The sequence below is a fragment of the Mauremys reevesii genome, linkage group 22 (assembly GCF_016161935.1).
Source record: "Mauremys reevesii isolate NIE-2019 linkage group 22, ASM1616193v1, whole genome shotgun sequence".
Taxonomy (NCBI): Eukaryota; Metazoa; Chordata; order Testudines; family Geoemydidae; genus Mauremys; species Mauremys reevesii.
In genome coordinates this window covers 9,387,178-9,409,215 of record NC_052644.1, presented here as the reverse complement: position 1 = coordinate 9,409,215, position 22,038 = coordinate 9,387,178, and the positions used below count along the sequence as shown (strand labels likewise).

General features: G+C 47.9%; 1 pseudogene; it reads right to left on the bottom strand.

Annotated features, from left to right (window-relative positions):
• Positions 1-11,977: 11,977 nt before the first annotated feature.
• LOC120388832 overlaps positions 11,978-22,038 on the bottom strand; it is a 51,537-nt pseudogene continuing 41,476 nt past the window's right edge.

The window sequence follows — 22,038 nt, the reverse complement described above, 5'->3', positions numbered from 1 at the left end:
GTTTGAAACACACCGTTACCATCAGTTTGCAGCCATATACTTAAAAAAAAATCCCACCTATGTTTTACAGAGAGAGAGAGAAAGAGAGAGAGAGAGAGTTTAAAACCCACACGCATTTAAAAGCCAATTTCAGAAAGTTACCTTCTACTACAGGATAAAGTGTTGCAGGCACATGCTTGTTCTGTCCCCCTCAATGTGTGTTTGGGCCTTTGGATTAAAGAACAAGCACAAACTGTTAGTTAGTATTAGCCCCAAATCCCTATACAACCTGTCTAGTATCTGAAGTTATTAAGCAAAACGACAGTTAAAATGGTTTTTACCTTGGCCTGGTGATGAAATGCAATTTAAAGTTATTAGTTCTGTGCTAAACAGATCACACTGCAATAAACATAGGCACCATTATTTACTAAGACAGCACAGTCAACGAGTGATATTATACAATATATCTTTTCAGAGTTTAAAACAGGGAGCATACCTCCTCTTGCAGCCCAGCAGCCATTCAAGAGTTTCTGTTGGAAAAAAACAGTCTCCAAAATACCTGAGGTTTTCATACCATCCAAGCAAGCCCTTTGTTTCAAAAGGACTTCAAAATAGTAGCTAGCAGGTTGATTTGATCGCTACAGCTCTGAAATACTAGAGACTTAAGGACTTTAGGCCCCTTCCTAACATTCCCTTTTGTGAGCTGGGGTGTGGGAATTAAGCTGTCTGAACAACTGAGGTGCTTTCGGCTACATTTTTTCTTTTAGTTAAAATACATTTTTCTGTAGGGCCTTCTTACAGTATTAAACATAAATCCCCAATCCTTAATGTAACTGCTTCCCCCCCGCCCCCCGTCCCAAGTGGGGACCTTTTGCAGATATCAATACATCTCTTTGGGGCTTGTTTTTTAAAATGTTTCTTTCATGCATAAAGTTTGGGGTGGGGGTTGAAATAAAATGGTTGTATCACAGCCATAATAAGCCCCCTAGAGCTTTTAAATGTTTGATTGTCTTTAGAGCAAATGCTTCTTCTAAAGCATGATGAAGGTTTGTGACCCCTTGAAACATTTGAGTTTTGGTTTAGACCCTTTGGGGGGGGTTGTTTGTTTGTTGTAAATATATTAATTTAAACTTTTAATGGCTTTGAATTGACCCATAGCATCCAACCAACTCCCGGGTCATATTTAAACTGTCCAATAACACTCTGTCAGCTCCAGGGGTTATATTTAAACTGTCCAATAACATCTGCAAATTCCTGAGGTTTTATTTCATTTCATATTAATCAAAACTCACCCACCCACCTCCCTTACTATGGGTGCACACCAATCAAATTTATCCCTATGGCAACAACGATAAGTAGTCACAGTTACCTTCACTATTCAGTGGGGGGTGGTTAAAACCATTCAGTTCAACAGGATGAATCAACTCTATTGTACTCAAACACATGTCTGAACCATCCCTGTTTGTTTTACTGTTGTAAGCAGAGTCAGGGTGAGATCTACCCTGACATTTGGTGGTGAGTTGTGGAAAAGAATGTCAGGGGTTGATCTTTTTTGCACAGGCACACCCACCCCGCCTAGCATGAGCCCACAGTAGCCCAAATGGTCATTTTGGCTGCTGTGGAATCCCCAGTTTCTCTGTTATTGAGGCAGGAAGAATAAAGTGTTGTTATCCTGATTATGTGAATCAAGGACAGTGGAACTGTACTTGGCCTTTTATGAGGGAGGGACTCGCCATCAACTAATTAGCACTCGCTAGGCAAGGGACATGGGTTCCAAAACTCAGCAAATTGAGAGAGGCTGGGGACAGGTATTTGTACCTGGTGGGTCCCAGACACTAATTCCATCTCTTCTTCCTGTCTCCACTGTGAAATGTTAGTACTAATTTTGATTCCATGAAGAGTCTGATTACAGACTGCAGAGCTGAATTCACTTTGGGCTAATGGTGAACCAGCACTGAGTCCTCCCTACTACTTAACACAGTAAGTGGTGATTTTAGCTTGTAGTAGGGGAGCCTCAGTGCCCCACTGGCTGAGGGCTTGAGCCAGTTTTGCATTGTGTTATTGGAATGGAGTTCCTAGCAACTGAATGCAGCTCTTGTTGCTGCCAACTCTGATGGGCAGAATGGTTACACTGTAAACACATTTTTAGGATTTTTCTCCTCCCACAACATACATTTCAGCTTTTTGCTATAAATGGGTCTTTTTTACACAAAACCACAAAAGTTAGATTCTCACAAACCATTTTTTTTAATTTAAAAGACATACAGCTTCTTGAAAACAAACCAAGAGGCTCCATTAAAACTTTTAGCTCACTTAAGGGCCAGAGACCTTCTAACAGAAATGCATATAGTCACAGAGCCCTTTTCAATAGATGTTTTTTAATTTACATATTTAAATTTACAAATTTACATATAAAGTTGAAGTCCAAATCACACAGTCATGGTACCATTGGGCTGGGGCATCTATAACATAGCCCTCACAATCTTCAAAAAGCTTTTCCCTAAGACAGTTATTAAGAACAGCATAAACAGCAATGCATACGATAGTTCACATACATTTTTACACTCACAATGTGGCACTGGCTCAGCGAGTTCCATGCCAAACCTTCTCCTAAACTCCTTATAACCTTCATCCTCGAAGTCCTCTTCAACAATTTTTAGCGGCATTCAGCAAAAACAAGGCGGGCCCAGTTCATCTTTGCTGCTTGATGCAACGTTGTCCAGGGCCTCCGGGTCCTCTAGAAAGGCATCATCGAGCTGTCTCAGACAAGAAACAAGTGTAAGTTCTCACTGCTTGTTATTTAGATTTACACAACCCTAGGTTCCTAACCTCATTACACCTCATCATCAACTGTCGCTTCTTAATAATTCATTTACCTGAGCGACGTCTTTTCCGTTCAGCTTGTCCGCCGGTAACTCCCCCAAGCAATGATCGCCTTCGTCCTCCAGGGTGGTGGACGAGAGGCCACCATGCTCATTGGTGTGTCTCATGAATGATTGGGCTTTGGGTTCAGGTTCTGGCGTATCCATCAATGGCTGGGCCAAAGGAATCCCCTCGGCTGTTCCCTCAACTTCTTCGGAACTGTTGCTGCTGTAGCACTTTCTCCACACGAGTCCAAAGGTCCGCGGGGCTAAAACAAAGTCTGAAGTTCTCAGGGGGGTGGTAAAGGAGTCCACGTTTCCTCTCAGCCTTTCCACAATTTCTGAAACATGTCTTCTTGGTAAGAGATCGCCTTCTCTGTCCAGCTCTGGAACTTGTGGGGTGATGGTGATGCACTCTGATTGGCAGAGGGCATTGGGAGGAGTTCTTAGAGGGGTCACACAACCCTCTTCTGGGTGGTCACCCCATCCCAGAACCTGCCCTGTTTTGGTCAAATCTCCTTTCGGGGCAGTCCTCTGCAGCCGAAACCCATCGCGACTGGTAGAGGGTGGTGGGACGAGTTCCTAGAGGGGGTCACACGAACCACTTCTGGATGGTCACCCAGCCCCAGAATTCCCCCCAATTGGTCTAATCTCCTCTCAGGGTGCTCTCTAGTGGCTGAAGCCCCTCCTGATTGGTAGAGGGCAGTGGGAGGAGTTCTTAGAGGGGTCACACAAACCCCGGAACTCCCCCTGGTTGGTTAAATCTTCTCTCGGGGCGTTCCTATCGGGGCAAAATCTATCCTGATTGGTATAGTGGAAGGAGTTCTTAGAGGGGTCACATGACACACCTTGCTTCCAGTCATGTGTCTGCCTTGACCCCAGAAGTAATACCCCCATGGGGTGGGGCTTCTGATGACCGGTGGGCAGGGCTTATTGGGTCAAGGGGTGGGGTTAAGTTTTGATTGACAGTAGGGCCCTTATACTCCTCGCTGCTGCTACCCAAAATTGGAAGAAGACAGAGGCAACTATAATACTGGGCAGTAGTCACCGTTGTCCTACTGCTCAGATGCTGTAAGTGAGAGAAGGATCAGGCCCTGTAAAGTAGCCTGGGTTGATTTTTATTACGCAAAGCGTTTTTATTACACATCAGGACATCTAGTCATTCTGATGGACATGCAGCCTCTGGACAAGCTCATTGATAAGCATGTACATTATACTGCTTGCTCAGAGGTCATTATTATAGTAACAGTCAAGTACTGGCCCAGATCCTCAAATACACCTGAGCTCTAGACTCTGGGCTGTTCTAAATTACGCTGTCTTGTAACAGCCATTGCTGCACTGGAGATAGCTGTAGCACAACGCACACTGTGTGTGCCATCTTCTGTTCCCAGCTCACACCCCATATACTTGGGTGGGAAGCTAGGAGTTGGTGACATACAGCCAGCTACACTGGCTGTACACTCTACATGCTGGTTCTCTGGGTGTTAGGGATTTGCACATGCTGGGGAATTCCTAGCTGCCTCTTAGGGCAGCTTTATGGCTACTTTGCCCTGCTCCACTGCAACATAGGGCAGCAAAAGGGTGACTTTACAACTAACCCCACCCCTATTGATGCACATACCCGTGGTTGTTAGGAGTCTGAGTTCAGGTATCCGGGTTTGGAAAACCCACTCACCTGGCATAAAGTTGTCTAATGGCAACCAAAGGCCAAATATGCCTTTAAACATCAGTCCCCTTGTTTTTCAAATATCTATTTGAAACACCACAAAGCTGATAGAGATTTAAGTGCCCTAATCAGCACCTCTGCAGGTGGCTATAATGGGATTTAGGCATCTACCTGCAGATTTTAGTGCTTAACTTTAGCCACCCAGGGCCTTTGTATTTGTCTTGCCCAAGCCTATGAGTTGCTGAGTGTTCTCAAACTCCCACTGATGTTATTGGGAGATAAGGATGCTCTGCCCTTCACAGAAGGCGCTCAGCAGATATAACTCATCCTCCAAAGTTAGCTACTATGATCCTTCACCTCCTATCAAAAGGTCACTCAATGGTCAGGTTTCTAGTCTCCATCACCACCTCATTCTCCAGTTTACTGTCCCCTTGGGTGCAGGGCTTGTGAGGATTCACCAGGCAGCAGTTAGCAGAGGAGGGCGAAAGGCAGAGGGAGTCTGGGGTGTTATTGCTTATAGTTCTCAATGGGGAGACAACGTTCCTGTAATAGTTGAATATTTGAAGGAAACCCAATAGAGACCCCTGTTGAATTGACACATTCTGCTAATTCAAAAGTGACTCTATTAAGTAATATGGGTTCCCCTAATCTTGTAGTGTTTCCTGTTTTGGTGATTGTTTTCTATACCGTATCCAGCAGCTCATTCCCAGTCCATGTTCTGCTATTGTTATTCCCTAGTATTCTGCACTCTGTTTAAGTGTATTAAGGGGCACTGGACAAATACTGATGACTCTTCACATTTCTTTTTCAGGTGCTGGCCATGTATCTCACAAACAAGATCATATGTAAATAACCCAGCTCCAGATTTTGTATATACTGTGTACATATTTCCTACTAAACTGTTTGAAGTATCTGTTTCAATTGCTCAGAGGCCTGATTTCGTCTTTCAGAGAATTGGGGCTTCCTCAATGTCCTCTGTAACCATGATGTGGGGGCTTCCTCCCTTGCTCCGTGGAGCTGGACGAAGACCTCAGCTCAGCGCCTCTCTAGGGTCTCTAACCACTCTTCCGCAGTCCCCACAAAGCTAGATCTACTCCCTGTAGTTAGTGGCCTGGGGTCTGGTTCTTAATCATATTCTCATATTTGTTTTTCTGGGAATTCAGTGTTGCTGATGAATTCTGGGTTGTAAGTGGGATGGACTGTGTTCTGGCGAGTTATCCTCCCTCCTGTCTAGCCTATTTGTGGGTCAGAAGGCTATCTGTGAACTGCGTCTGTTTACTTACAGCCTTAGGCTCGGTGCCTGTAATAGTGTGTGAGGGAAGGCATCTCTGCTTTTCTAAGCCAAGTCCCTGTTTGTGAACTGCAAGACTTTAGCCGAGAGGAACCACTGGATTCCCTAGCTTCCCCCACTGCACTACAAGGGAACGACTGTCATTGGGTATCTCTGACAGGGTATGTCCTGCTGTGCTCACTGGTCTTGTGATGTCTCCATATCGGGGACCAGCTCATTTTGTTAATAATTCACATTGGACTAGAGCTGGGTGAAGGCTGATGGGGCAGTTCACTGAGGGGCTCACCAGTTAAACTCCACAGTTCAGAGAATCCTAGAAATGTAGGGCTGGGAGGGTCCTAGAAATATCATCCCATCCAGCACTATACTTAGACCGTCCCTGACAGCTCGTTGTCCAATGGGTTCTTAAAAACCTCCAGTAATGAGATTCCACAACCTCCCTTTGAAGCCTATTCCAGAACTTAACTATCTTTATAGTGAGAAAGTTTTTCCTAATATCTAACCTAAATCTCCCTTCCTGCAGATTAAGCTGATTCCTATTTCTCCTACGTCCAGTGCACATGGAGAACAGTTGAGCGGGGTCCTTTTTATAACAGTCCGTAACATATTTGAACATGGTTTGAACATATTTGAGGGTTGGCTAAGATAAAGAGGCACGTGGAGGAGGGAAAGCAGGTTACAGGGGTATGTGTGCAGCTTTCTTGGGGTGCCCAGGCTGAGTCACCTTGTTACTCATCCGGCAAGAGGAAGATTTTCTCAGGGAGCTGATATCTAGTCAAGCATAACACCACCGGTCTGTTAGCCAGCCTACCAATCTCCACAGGGCTCTGCCAGCCCTTGCTCTGCCTTGCATGGTAACAGTAGTTGCACCACGGCCACGAAGTCCCTCTGAAAGTGTCCCCCAGTAGCATCAGATTACTGTCACAGGACACTCACAGAAATTACCAGGGAACAGAATCTAAACAGCTTGATTGGTACAGCTCAGGATCAGATCTTTATAACCTCACAGCACTGAGACATATGTATAGTGGAATAATCCTAAATTCATTACCAAAGATTAAGATTTAAGAGGTAGTGAGTCAAGATCATGGAAACAGAACTGGTTACATATAAAATGAAAATCATAACATGCTTCTTAGAGTCTAAAATCAATTATTACGGCAGTTTTTCACCTAAAGCAATCTCCCAGCAGCATTAACCAACATGCCTGGGATCCAACTTTCCTGAGGAAGGAAAAGGGCTTTTTGCACACTGTTCCCAGATGTGCCCGTTACTTTGGGGGTAGGCTCATTTATCAGGGTTACTCTTCTGGGGGAGGGGCTTCTGTAATTCAATTAACGTGCTGTGAAAGTCACTTGTGTGTTCACATGGAGTTCTGCTCCTTCCTTCTGCAAGTCCCCTCCCAATGGAGCTCTCCTGCAGGACCTCGGTTCCCCAGGGCTGGGTTCCTCCAGCGCTAGAACTAGATGAAAATGTGCACACACACACTAGCAGAGCAAGTCTGAGAGGACCAGGTCAATCAGCACTCTCCAGCTGATCCCCTCATGTGTTCCTGTACTCAATGGGCTGGGTTAAGCAGCACTTTCAAGCTGGTACCCTTATGTACTCCTGGTCTCAATAGGCTGGATTGAGCATCACTTTCAGCTGCTCCCCCCACCCACCCATGTTCCCCAAGTTAAACACATCCCTATCACACATTCACATTACAATTGTACTGGTAGTAACGCACTTGATGAGCAAACCCCACAGTATATTTTGGGGCACTACGGGGATCTTTAGCTTAGGTACAAGAAGCGTCGCTGCAGAGTAAATGGGGGAAGCTAAAACACAAAAGAGTTAAATTCAGCGAGAGAGAGAAAAGCAACCAGCTGAACCATAAAAGTCATTTATTGAATCATAGTGATAACCACACCAGGAGGGCTAAACAAACATAACAGTTACATTTTAAAGGTTAATACCTGAGGTAGGAAAGAAAACAGAGAGAGAGAGATGGATCTCACCCACTCCATGAGGCTTGAACTGGTCGGGGTTCCCAGGTGATGGTGGTAGCTCAGGATCCTGAGTGCTGGAGACAGGCAGAGCCCCTAGCACGATCAGTCAGAAGATAGAATCCTGGAAAAATCCTGATCCTGGAAAAGCAGAAACTGGATGGAGTCTTCCAAGAAGATGCCCCCGTAATCCGCGGAGAGATGGTTGTACGTGTTTTCTTTGACTTTTACACACCAGTCACTACCCACCTCAATCATCACAGCAACTTGTTGGTTCATAATTCAAAGGGACGTCTTACTGGGCTACATCCCAAAGTCTGTGCTCACGCAGACTGATCTCCTCTTTCTCTCCCGGTGCAGTTACATGGGCAGCAGTGAATGGAGATTCAGGCCCAATGGACCAGAATGTATCTATTTAGTCCTTAGTGGACTTTATGGAGTCTTTGGCACTTCTCCCTTTTTGGGGATAAACATTCTGCTGGGGGTAGATCATTTTTGGTTTTGTTGTTGTTCGGAGTATAGGACTGAAAGGGGGGTCATTGTTGGAGTTAGGGGTGTCAGGGTTGGGATTAGGGGTGCCAGGGTTTAGGGCATGTCAGTGTTAGGGTTATTAGGTAAAAGGGGGTGTCAGTGTCAGGATTTAGGGGTCTCAGTGTTAGGGTTTAGGGTAGAAGGGGTTGTCAGTGTCAAGGCTTGGGGGTTTCAGTGTCAGGGTTTAAGGTGTAGAAGGGGGTGTTGGTGTCAGGATTTAGGAGGCATCAGTGTTAGATTTTAGGGGTCTCAGGATGGGGTTTAGGGATCTCAGTGTTAGGGTTTAGGGATTGAAGGGGTGTCAGGGTTTAGCAGAGGTGCTGGAACTAGGGGTGCGTGGGGTGCTGCAACAACCCCTGGCTTGAAGTGGTTTCCATTATATACAGGGTTACAGTTTGGTTCAATGGCTCTCAGCATCCCCACTATAAAAATTTTTCCAGCACCCCTGGGGTTTAGGAATGTCAGTGTCTGGGTTTAAGGGATCTCTGTGTTAGGGATCTCAGTGTTAGGGTTTAGGGCAGAAGGGGGTGTCCATGTCTGGGTTTAGGAGGTGTCTATATCAGGGTTTATTAGATAGAAGGGGGTGGGGTTAGTGCCATGACTGTTGTTCTCATGGTTGAAAGACATCTCCAAAGGGGATAGTTTTGCAGCATTTACTAAAGATGCTTAGGCTCTGGCCTGATCTCCCCTGGGCATTGGTTCCCCAGCCAGCTCCCCTCAACTGAGAATGCCTTGTCCACACCTCTCATGAGCTTCGTCCTGGGCTTAGTGACTTGCATTGCCCCAGAGGAGTGCAGCTGTCTTGGTGCTTCACAGGCCAAAGTTTGGTTTTTGATGTCACTGGGGCTTGATCCATTAACTCACGGGAAGCTGCCTGGGAGCTAGTGGCAGGACCTGAGCACCGGCCTGGTGAGCTAAATTCTCTCACACTGGTTTAATACAAAGCATCTCTATTAACTTGGATGGAGTTCCTCCACACTGATAAAGGAGTAACAGTAACTGAGATCAGAACTTGGCCCAGCTATAGGTCTGGCCATGACTGAGAGTCCATTCTTGGGTAGCTTTCTAGGAAGCATGTGTTCTGCTATACTTTCCTATGCTGAGGTCCTGGGATTAATTCTTCCTTTTCATGGTACTCGGGGGACTTTCTTATCCCAAATCTGTCCTTTGCTCCCCTTTAGGGAGGGTACAAGGGTGCTGAGCCTGATGTCTCTTTAACAGCTTTTGTGCTGATTGCATTGGAAGAGGCCAAGGACATCTGCAAGGATCAAGTCAACGTGAGTATCTCTGCACCGTAGAGTCACTTCTACGTTCATACCCAGGTTTTCCCATCTTTCCATCCCCTATGAACCACGCCCCATGGTGTTATGCTTATAAGAAGCACATGAGATCTTTTTCAGGGGAAAAGGCAATACGCCACATTTATTGAAGATACAGCAATTAACATACGCATTCAATCTCACACCACACACACACTGTCCCACCAGTCAATGTTATAGTTATCAGTCCAGAGTCCGGATCAATCTAGTGGCCAGCTAGGTTGATCACAGGTAAGTAGGAGCCGGGTTCTGTCGGTTGCAACATGATGCTCCGGGGAAGTCTTGGAAGAACGAACCCAAAGTTTCATGGCACCCCATTTATATAGTGATTTTCCTTCATTGGGACCAATGACTTCTTCTTTGAGTGCTTGCTGATATCAATTCCATTTAGGTGTGTGCATGCGCTGCGTGCACGGTTGTCGGAAACTTTTCCCTAGCAGCTACCCATCAGACCAGCTGGGGAGCCCCCTGGAGTGGCACCGGTATGGCACTCTATATACGACCCTGGCGGCCCGACCCCCCTTCAGTTCCCTCTTACTGCCTGTGATGGTTGTTCAAACAGTGGTTTCTTTCTTGCAAGTGCTCCACTAATCCCTGGCTCTTCTGCTTATCTTTGTATATAGTTACCCATTGTTAGTTAATTGTTCTCTTCTAGTTGTTAATTGTAGTCTTTAGTGGTTGGGGGGGGTTCCCCTTCAATGAGTGCCCCTTGGGGCTCCAGGGCATGCAGTCCCAGGGCTTCAAACCCTATAGCTCCTGCACCAAGCCTATGCCTACGGGCAACCCCCATGACTCCTGTCTCTGGTGTCTGGGAGAAGCCCATCAGGCAGATAAGTACAAGATCTGCAAGGCCTTCAAACCTCACACTACAAAGGAGAGGGACACTCGTTTAAAACAACTCCTCATGGAGTCAACCCTCTGTCTGCAGCAGGACCCGGCCCCGAGTGCTTCGGTGCAGAGCACCCCTCCAGCGGTGCCATCAGCAGCACTCTCAGGGGTCGGCGGTCTCCTAGGGCCCAGAAGCGTTCCGCTCAGCACCGCTCCCACTCGCCAGTTGCCCACAAGAAGCAGGCCAAGGGCAAGCCTCCACAATGGCCTGATTCAGAAACCGTCGCCTCGGCAGGGCATGCTGCAGAGCATGGGCCTAAGGCCAACAGAGGTTCTGCTGGACTCCTGGCCGTGCTTGTTACATAATTGGTCTCCTCAAAAAGCTGTTACCTGCTTCTCAAGGGGTTTCATCCACAAGGATTCAATTTGACTCCAGTATGAGGGATTCGTCTGAGCTTAAAACAGCTACTGGATATGGGAACCCATGGTCAAGAGCCATCATGATGTCATACTCGCTGCCACCTAGTGCTTTGTCCGAATCGGGCAGCTGCTTAGACAGAATTCTGTAACGTATCCAGCCGGGCTGGTATCAACCTGCTCCTCAGGACTTATGTGGTCATGAGGTGGGGGAGCTGCCTCTTGGTTAGCTACGGTCTGAGCTTTCCAAGCATCAAAGTCTCAGCCCCCCCTTAGATCCTCTGTTCAAACTGCATGGTTTGAAACATGTTTAGACTGGAAACTCTTTGGGGCCAGGGCTGTGGTTTTGTTCTTTGTTCATACAGCTCCTAGCACAGGGTCTATGGTCTGTGACTGGGGGTTTTAGGTGCTACCACAATAAAAATAATCAAAGGGATCCATGTGAAAAATTCGCCAAGTGAAAGGGGGCGAGAGGAGGGGGAATCAAATTATTTCAAGCTTCCAAGATCTGCCACTTTGTGCAACTTCTCGTTGCCACCTCACAAGCTTTGTGCTAGTGCTTCCAAAGTTACAACAGTAAATGCACTGATTCTCACAGGCATTTAGGTGCCTAATTCCCATTGATTTCAATAGTGTTAGGTGCCTAAGTACCTTTGGCAGTCTGGGACTAAGATTAAGCCTTCTCCCCTTGAAGTCAATAGCAGGACTCCCACTGACAGCAGACTATTGTATTTGGGAGAGGGCCTGAGCCCTGCCTGCCCCCTGTACAAGCCCTGCCTTCCCCCCGTGCAGGGCTGACATCGCCTGTCCCCCCTCCTTGCACATTCCTCAACACCCCACGTTTTTTACAAAAAGTTGGGACAGCCAAGACAGGTCTGAAAAAAGGGACTGTCCTGGCCAAAAAGGGATGTGTGGTCACCTTAGGCACAGATAGGTACAGAAGACTCTCTCCTAAATATCCATCCATGCTTATCTAGCCACCCATTCATGCTTGTCCATCTAATTTAAGGTGTTTCTTGTGCACTCATGATCCTAGTAGCTGGTTACTTATAAAGCTCTATTGCAGACTATGTAAAAAGTCACACAGCAAGGCAGGGTAAGAATTCAGCCTTTTATATAGAGAGAAACAATAAGAAAAAAAAAGAGTGAAACCCCCAAAGAGGACAGGGCTAGCGGCGAGTGTCAGCAGCATTGGGACTCTGAGTGGAGCTGTCTCCACCTGAGGGTTATGCTCCATCTCAGCTCAAACTGTCCCCTTGGGGCTGCTGGGAAAGCTGGGTCCAAGTTTAGGTTGGGCAGCCAAACATGGTTATGGCTTCAGAGAACTCAAGGAATTCCTGGCAGAGGTTCTGGAAATCCAGCTTCTGGCATTCGTCCTCGTTGAGCCACTTCTCGATCCAGGTGTCCTTGCCAATGATGTAGGATAGCCTGGGACGGACAGGCAGGAGGGTGAGCAATGAAGCACAAAATGTGTTCAATTTGTTTGCTCAGTTCCTCAAGGGCAGCCGAGTTTGCCTAAGGGCATGGCCAGCGGGTATGGCAGGCCAGGGGAGGCTGATTCTCCTCAAACAGCCAGGCGTGGCCCCACTCATTCTCCGTCCTGAACCCCGTCCTACTTCCCACCGCTTCCCCCGGCCACAGCCCATGCAGGCTGCTCCTCTTCCCCAAGGGGGCTGGGGCTAGCACAGGCTGGCCTGCGGCTCGGGACTTGAAGTGGCTGGGTGCCCCTGGTGCTGGGGCCCCCCAGCTCTGGGGCTGGCGGCGCTTGAGGCACTGGGGCCACAGCATATGGTGCTCCTGGGCTGGTGGCACTGGGGCCGCGGCCTCTGGGGCTGGGGATGCTGGGGCTGCAGCGCCCAACGCTTCAGAGCTGGGGGTGCTCAGGTTAGCTGGCCGGAGGGGCCTGGGGCTGGGGCAGGGGGCTGGTAGCCACAGGGGTCGTGCTGGACCTCCGGTGGGAGGAAAGGGCGGAGGAGGGGTGGTGTCGGGGTCTAGCCTTCCCAAACAGGCAGCTCACACTCCGCCCATGCCTAAGGGCCACATCTGACTTGCAGAGAAACAGTGGGTTGCCTCCCCTCTCACAGGTCCAGCCCATGGAGTACAGAGGGACTACAGATCCCAGCATGCAATGCTCCATATACAGCATGAGGATGGAACTTTCAGCCTCTGTGAGCTGCATCTTTGTTGGTGAAACTCATTTTTAGGTGCAGTTTTTACCCTAATTAATGACATTTCCACCCAGTTGAAACCTAAGTGATTTAGGAACAACTGTGGCTGGATGCAGGGACCATGAAATTGCACTGACAATGTGATCTGTTCTGGTGAAATAGTTGGGTAGCCCCTGTGAGGAATGGTGGTCCAGGGTTAGACTACGAGGCAAACCTGGATTCAATTCCCAGCAACTCCAGAAACTTCCTTTTAGTACTTTGGAGAGGTCACCTAAGGCCAGTCAGTGGGAGTTAGGTGCCTCAATACCATTGAGGACCTGGACCGTAGGCTGTCTGTGCCTCAGTTTCCCCATCTGTTAAATGAGAGTAATAACGCTGCCCTGCTTCCCATAGTGAGAATAAATACATTTGCTCTTGTGAGGCCCTCAGAAAGTACAGTAATGGGGGCCTGATGGGTACAGTAACTCCTCACTTAACCCTGTAGTTATGTTCCTGAAAAATGCGACTAAGTGAAACAATGTTAAGCAAATCCAATTTCCCCATAAGAATTAATATTAAGTTCCAGGGAAAAACATTTTTGCCAGACAAAAGGTGTTATATACATTTTAAACAGGCAGTTTAATACAGGTACTGTACTAGAGTTGGGAGGCGCCCCTGCCGTACCCCACCCAGGCACAGCCCACTGGCACTGGAGAGGAGGCAGGCAAGGAGGCTGAAGGTGCTGTAGGTTAGGAGAAGCACCTTGCGCAGCAGCGGCAGCTTCCTCTACTCTGCAAGCACCAAGGGTGAGGAGGCTCAACTCTCAGCCCTCCCACTTACCCCCTTCCCCCAAACCCCCACCCTTAACCTGCCTCTTCTCCCCCCGACCTCCTCCCCCTTTACTTCCCACGCTGCATCCTCGCTTCTCCTCCCTCCCTTCCCCCCTCCCTTCTAAATGCCACAAGCCACCTGATTGCCCCGGGCAGGAGGGACGGGGAGCCTGCATGCTGAGTCCTCACTCCTTCCCCCTCCCTCCTGCCAGGGGGAATCAGCTAGCTTGTGGCGTTCAGGAGACAGGGAGGGAGGGGGAGCCTGCACTCTGAATCCTCGCTCCTCCCTCCTGCCCCCAAAACGCGGCAAGTCAGCTGATTGCCAGAGGCTGGAGGCAGAGGAGGAGGGGGAAGGCGCTGATCTGCGAGGTCTGTGCTGTGGGGTGGGAGGGCACAGGGAGGCAGCCAAACCACGTAAGAGTGGAGCATTGCACAACTTAAAAGGAGCAGGTTTCCTAACTGATCAGTAACATAACAACGTTAACCGGGACAACTTAAAGTGAGGAGTTACTGTACCTAAAATAGATAGGGCAATTAGTTAAGGGCGTGTCTGCTTGAAACTGACTAACACAGGGTAACCACAGGAGGCTACTTACTCAGCTTCCCTGGGCCACAAGTCGGTGCTGCGTCCCCAGATCAAGTAGTCTTTGTTACGCTCCAGCCTCAGAGACTCCCTGCATTTTATGTGACTGATGAATTGGCGGGTTTTTCCTTGCGGATTTTCATCAGTCCCTGTGAAAAAAGATGTCACATATAAGAGCAGAGTGAGGATGAGATAATATGGGGTGGAGAGGGATGGAGATGAAAGGAACAGAGAAGAGGAGACTCCTAAGTGTTCTCTTGAGGTTTCAGTACAAATTCAGCCCCAGAGTGACTGCAACGATAACCAATCACTGAAGCTCCAGCAGTCACTAGAGACAGGAAGGACCGTCTTGTGGTTGTGGCACTGGGCTGGGCCTCAAGAGGTCAGGCCTCAGCTCCTGTTTCTGCCACAGACTCCTGGTGTGACCTTGCACAAGTCACTCGATCTCCCTGGGACTCAATTCCCCACCTGTGAAATGGGGCTAATAAATCCACCCAGTGTCGATTTAGATTGTAGCCTCATCAAGGCAGGGGTTGTATCTGGATATGTCCAGTGCTTAGCACAAGGGGCCCCTAATCTCAGGTAATACAAATAATTAGAGCAGTCAAATCAGCTCCCAGCGAGTGAAGCTGCTTTGAGCTCAGTTAGATCCCTGCTTCCTTTGCCTTTATATTGATTTATAAAAATCAGCATTGAGGAAGAGAGACTCCACGTCCCCTATAGCAACTTGGGCCAAAGGGCCACCAAGTCTGGGATCTTGACTCCCCCAGTGGCCAATACCAATTGCTTCAGAGGAAGGTTGAAAAAGCCCATAATGAGACTGGTCAGTTGTGCCAAGCTGACCACAGGGAAAGGTTCCCCCTGTTATTTTGTTTGCCTAGGAGGGTTGAGCACATTCTTTCTTGTCCCTTGTGGCGACAGGTTAATGCCTTGGAGCATGAGACTAGATTAACCTTGGGGCTTTAGCACTTTCTCTGGCTAAGAGAAATAGCTCTTATGCCGGCCTTTATCCCAAAGGCCATTCATAGAAATTGCACCCTGATTGTAGAAGGGGAGCTCTTACCTGCTTTAATGATTTCCAAAATTTTCATGGTGTAGTAGTCAGAACTGCCCGCTTCTTCACTGCTAACAAGCCTGGTCTTATACACTTAAATAAAAGAGGAAGACATACAAAACACCAGTTGAAGGTCTGCAGTATTTTTCTGTAGTGAATTCAGTGTGTAACTGACTCCTCAAATTGGCTGTGAGAAAGCTGGTGCCATGGTGAGGGCATTAGCTGGAGACTGGGGTTCATTTCCCTGCTCCACCACAGACCTACTGCATGACCTTGGGCAAGTCACTTAGTCGCTCCATGCCTCAGTTTCCCCTTTTGTACAATGGGGATATTTGCACTGCCCTGCCTCATATGTAGTAGTAGGATTTTATATTTTTATTTTGTATGATTTAGAATGAGGGATAAAGAATGATGAGATAATAATGTAGCATGTATTAAATGTATTGCTGTATGATTTGATCAAATGCTGCCAGCCACCCTTTTGGAGTAGGAGAAAGGAATGGCCTAATAGGCCAATTGGCAAAGATGCATCAGCCGGAACCTGTGTCTGGGCTGATTTCAAGGTAGTAAAAAATGTTTTAAGCTCACTACTTTGTTGTAGGCTTAGCATTTTAAAATAAGTAAAAGAGTGCCATGATTGTTTTCTTTTGCATTGTAACTTGATATTCTTGTTCCAATGTTCTGTGTAAATTGATTCCATTTCACGTGTGAATGAGGAACTTATGTGTTAAGGGATACGTGTGAAGGCCATTGCTGAATGATATGTACAGGGGAGGAACCAGAGACAGACGCAAGGGCGCCAGGAGGCTGAACACGCCCCTGTTGAAATGTCTGAGGAGGGCAGATTGACAACTCTAAAGATGAGACAGGCACCTATCCATGGGGACAAGATAGCTGTGATAAAGAATGAGAAGGACTATTTAAGAAAACAAGCCCTCAGACAATAATTGAATAAAACTCATTGGTTCCAGTGAAGGAAAGTCACTCTATAAACAGAGTGTCTTGCCATGAAACCCTGGGTTCATCCTGCCAAGACTTCCCCAGAGCATCATGTCGCAACCGATGGAACCCAGCACCTCCATACCCATGATCCACCTGGCTGGCCACTAGATTGATTCGGACTCTGGACTGGTAACTATAACATTGACTGGCAGGACAGTGTGTGTGTGTGTGGTGTAACTGAATGCATATGTTAATTGTTGTATCTTCAATAAACGCAGCGTATTGCCCTTTCCCCTGAAAAAGATCACAGCACGGGCGGTTGTGAGGATAAGCATATTAAAGATTGGGAAGTGCTCAGATACTAGGGAAATAGGGGGCAGATAAATACTTAGGGTTAGATTGAATCTTAAACTGTCATCTGATTTTGTTCATTTCTGGGAGCTTAAGGCCCCAAAATCTCATCAAGTTTCTGCCCCAGCAGATCCAGACCTTACCCCTGATTCAGCCTCAAAGGCAAACTTTACAATCCAAATCGAATTCCAAACCCTGTCTCTGTGCTCTCCTCATGGAAAAAGATGCAGCAGATCCAAATCACACATTTACCATAATCCACTCCAGGTTCACAGGCTTCCTCCATTCGCTTGTTCAGAGTGATGGGATCCTCTGTCTTCTGCTGCATGAAGCAGCTTTCTGTGGGGAAGGAAGATGGGGAGAGAATCACCAAGGGAGACCATAGTTTCAGCTCTGTTATTAGTGACCTACAAGTGCCCACCTATTTGAATCCTGGGTGAGCTGCGCTAACCCACACAGTGACCAGTGACAGGCCCACCTCCTCCGACAAGGGAATGGCCATGGAAAAAAAATAGGGAGTGTTCAGCACCCACCAGCCACAGCCATTCAGCGGGGATGCCGATCAGCTGTTTGGCGGGTGGCAGGAGGCACTTGGCAGAGAGCAGCTGGCGGGGGCCTCTGGGGAGGGGGCAGAGCGGGGCCAGGAAGTGGCAGAGCGAGGGTGAGGTCTCAGGGGAAGGGGCGGAGTGGGGGTGGAGCACCCACCAGGAAAAATAAAAGTCAGTGCCTGGGTTATGGGGCACAGTAAAAGATGAAACAAGGGATGGAGGGGTAGGTTGCAGGGTCTAAATAAGGTGATCCTGAGCAGACAGACTCAGACAGCTCTGCAAAGGAATCAGTAGATGTTGCCCAGAGGAACTCTGCCTGGGTGTATGAAATAACCAAGAACCATAAGTAGGCCTGGCAATCCCAGCTAACTTCCCTCTCTGCACTGATGGATCTCTGCCTGGGTCAGCGCCAGGAGGAGCCTGGTCACAGGACTTAGTGGAGCTGCAGATGGGGAATCAAAGGTGATGGGAAGGACAGATCCGGAGACTGAGCGCCTCTCTGTATGCCCGGCAGACAGCAGGGCTACAGCAAGTTCCCCACTGAACAACGGCCCCACCAATGGGTCTCCACCCTCTTCCTAAGAGTCAGTGGGGAGCAGAGCCTCCATGGATCATTCAAACTGACAGTGGGGGGCTGAGGGGTGCCAGCTGTGGGCATCCTGGAATGAGATGACCCAGATATTTTAAAGAAGTGCCTGACTTCATGTCACCACCCCCTACCCCCACAGTGGATTCCAACCATTGAAACAGCTGGTATGTTTCCACTGAAGTTTCAGAACCAGGGAGGAGCATCCCTGTTGGAATGGCTGGAAACCCAGCAACTCCTGCATCCCAGACTGCCCTGCTTCCATGTGTGCAGCCCCACTTCATGGTGTGACGGGTTCAGTCACGGAGACCCCCTTGGGACTGTCACCTGATGTGCTGAAACTACCTTTGAGCCCATTTTATTTGCCACCTTGGGACTTTAGAACCCTGTCTTGTTGAGCAAGACAGGCAGCCTGCTGCAACACAGACCCAGAGTCTGAACCACACCCCCAAAGCTGCAGTTTAAGCTGAAAGGAGCTTAGCAAGTACTCCTGTCTCCAGCACCCAATGGGATCCAAACACCAAATAAATCCATTTTACTCTGTATAAAGCTTATACAGGATAAACTCATAAATTGTCCGCCCTCTATAACACTGATAGAGCGATGCACCACTGTTTGCTCCCCCAGGTATTAATTACTTACTCTTGGTTAATTAATAAGCAAAAGTGTTCTTATTAAGCATAAAAAGTAGGATTGAAGTGGTTCCAAGTAATAACAGACAGAACAAAGTAAGTTACCAAGCAAAATAAAACAAAACATGCAAGTTTAAGCCTAATACATTAAGAAACTGAATACAGGTAAATCTCACTAAGATTCTTTCATAGACTAGACTTCTTCCTAATCTGGGCCCCATCCTTTCCCCGGTACAATCCTTTTTAGTTCCAGCTCAGGTGGTAGCTAGGGGATTTCTCATGACTGGCAGCCCCCTTTGTTCTGTTCCACCCCCTTTTATATCTTTGGCACAAGGCGGGAATCCTTTGCCTCTCTCTGGGTTCCCACCCCTCCTTCTCAATGGAGAAGCACCAGGTTTAAGATGGATTTCAGTATCATTTGACATGTTCACATGTCCTGTGAGACTTCATTACCCGCTGGCTGGCACACAGGTATACAGGAAGGCTTACAAGTAAACAGAGCCATTTACAACCAATTGTCCTAGTCAATGGGAGCCATCAAGATTCTAAACTACCATTAATGGCCCACACTTTGCATAACTACAATAGGACCTCAGAGTTATATTTCATATTGCTAGTTTCAGATACAAGAATGATACATTCATACAAACAGGATGAACACACTCAGTAGATTATAAGCTTTGTAAGGATACCTTAGAAGAGACCTTTTGCATAAAAGCATATTCCAGTTACATTATATTCACATTCAAAGTATATTTTCATAAAACATATGGAGTGCAACATCACACATGGATCAGCTAGCTTCACGCAGCCCCCAAGGCCCTGATGGGCAGAGAGGAGGAACTGATGTCTGCAGTACCCGGTCCCTCCTAGGCCACCCAGCTAGCTAGAGAAATTCTGCTTCTACGTCCTGCTGCCAGTTCTCCTGCAATTGGCAGGTGGGGTTGCCATTGGAGAAGAGAAGGAGAGACCACAGGTGAGGGTAGGTGGTCAGGGAGGGTGGAAACCATCTGCAAATGTGGGGGAGAGGGGATAGGATAGGGAGTGAAGGAAGCTATTGAAACTCTGTGGGAGTGAGGGGCAGGATTCAGGTTGGGAAGGTGGGTCCTGGGGGTTCCTACAGCCTCCAAGGCCTGTTCTGCTCCCTGGCCCGATCCCAGGCCCTGCAGACCCTTCTGAGTCCTCTCTTGCCTCTGCTCCCCAGGCGTGCATCCCCCACATGTTTCCACTGAGGGTACCCTCACCCCAACCCTGGTCCCACCATTCCTGTATGTGGTGATGTGTATCAGGGACACAGCCAGCCAAGAGTCAGAGCTCCAAGCTAGGGGACAGACCCAGGGACCGTCCTGCCTGTGGCTGCCGTGAGCCTGTATCGCACGTGAGAATCACCCAGAGCCCACAGGGAAGGAGGGCCCTGATCGGCAATGGAGGGGGCTGATGCTGGGGGGCCCTTGGACTTCATGTTTGCTGATAAAGCTGACACAGGAGCCCCCACCAGAGATATAAACAGAGACAGGACTCTCCTTACCTTCTGCACAATGGCAGACGTCCCCATAACAGATCTTACTGAAGAGCCCGCTCTGGTTAGACGGGTGGTAGAACTTGGTGCACCGGTCATCTAGAGAAAGATCAGAGACACAGATCATTCCCCGTCCCGCAGAGCAACGGCCATGGTCTACAGCACCTAGGAGACACCCCTGAAGCCCTTACTTAAGCAGATGTCTCACTGGGTGACCCTGGGGAAGGGAGCAGCAGTCTGTGTGAACGACTTTCTTAGCTATAGAAAACCATCAACTTGAAATGATGGGCTGGTGCTTGTTGGAGACACCCTCTTAATCACACTAGCAGCAAATTCACCTCTGGAGGTAAAACGGGGGGAGAGGGCAAGTAGGATAATTATTGCCTGTAGTCAGAGGTTCCCCTTATTATTTTGTCTACCTTTGCATGGGTGTGTTAAGGTGATGAGTGTGACAATATAATTCCAAAATGGGGTAATGTTGGAACAGGAGGAACTGGGAGGTGAGCAGTAAACCAGACTAGACAGACTAGTCTGGCCTTAAAGTCTGAGTCTAAATCCCATATTCTAATCCAGTAGTTCTCAACCAGGGGGACACATACCCTAGCGGTACCCCAGGGGGTATGTTAACTTATCTAGATATTTGCCTAGTTTTACAACAGGATCTAGAGCCCTGCAGCAGGACTGGGATCCCGCAGGGCCTGCTACCATAATAGGGGAAGCAGGATAAAAATTCAACAAACAGTGCAGGAGTGGGAGTAGATCTTATGGGGCGGGATGAGAGCAGGATTGAAAAAGATAGTCCTCATTCACCGCCAACAATACCAACTCCACAGCGAGCAGCTGCCTCTCTCTGGCCACACATCTCTGAAGGCATCGCTCCCACCAGCAACAGCTCAAGTCCCCTAATATCTGTGCGGCTACTGGCGGCAGCATTATCTTGAGAGCTGGGAAGCTGGCCAGCAGCTGCCGCTCTCCAGCACCAAATGACAAGGTTCACAAGTGAAAACAGGCTCACGTCTCACACTGAAATGTAAGTATAATATTTATCTTCCAATTGATTTATTTTATAATTACATGGTTAAAAAATGAGGAAGTTGGCAATTTGGCATGGACACTTTTGTATTTCTATGTCTGATTTTGTAAGCAAGTCGTTTTTAAATGAGGTAAACTTGGGGTACGCACAACAAGTAGAGCAGGAGTAGTGTAGAGCAGGACATGGGGATTCAGGACGCCTAGGTTCTATTTCCAATGGTGGGAGAGGACTGTGTGCGCGGAAGCTGTACTTGGAGCTCTGAACTGGCAATCTGCTCCCAGCTGTGCTCCTAGCTGTCTAGGCCTTACCTGAGGGCAAGTCTCTTACCATCTCAGTGCATCTCCTCTGTTACACGGGGATAATAATACCTAAGTACTGCAGCAAAAGACTACAAGAGGTAATGATACCAATGTGACCCAGAGCAGAATTTGAAGCCAGGTGCCTTGAATGGTGAGGAGAGCTGCGATCTGTTACCTATGGTGTAATAATCGTAGACTGTGACGGATGCCGGCTGAATGAGACCAACTTCGAAAAACTGGTGAGCTTTAAACTGCAGGCATTCATCCTCTCTGTGAGAAACCTGGGTGGATGTGGGGAAATAACAGGATTGCTTAGTGAAGGGTGGCTGGATGGAAGAGAGAGAATGAAAAAGAATAAAAGAAGGGGAGATGTTGGGGAAAGAAGAGGGGAAACAGAAAGTGAGTGAGGTGGAGGAAAGAAGAACTAGAGAAGTGAAAGCAGCAAGGAAAGAAGAAGTGAATGACATAGAGAAGCAAATTCAGCCTTAATATCAGATGCTGCATTTCCCATTAAAGTCAATGGACCTACATCCACATACACCAGCTGAGGGTCTGGCCAATTCAGTTGATCCTAGTGGAAAGTCTGAATCTGGACCAGTGAATCAAAATTCGGCCATGGGTTGCAGTTTGTCAA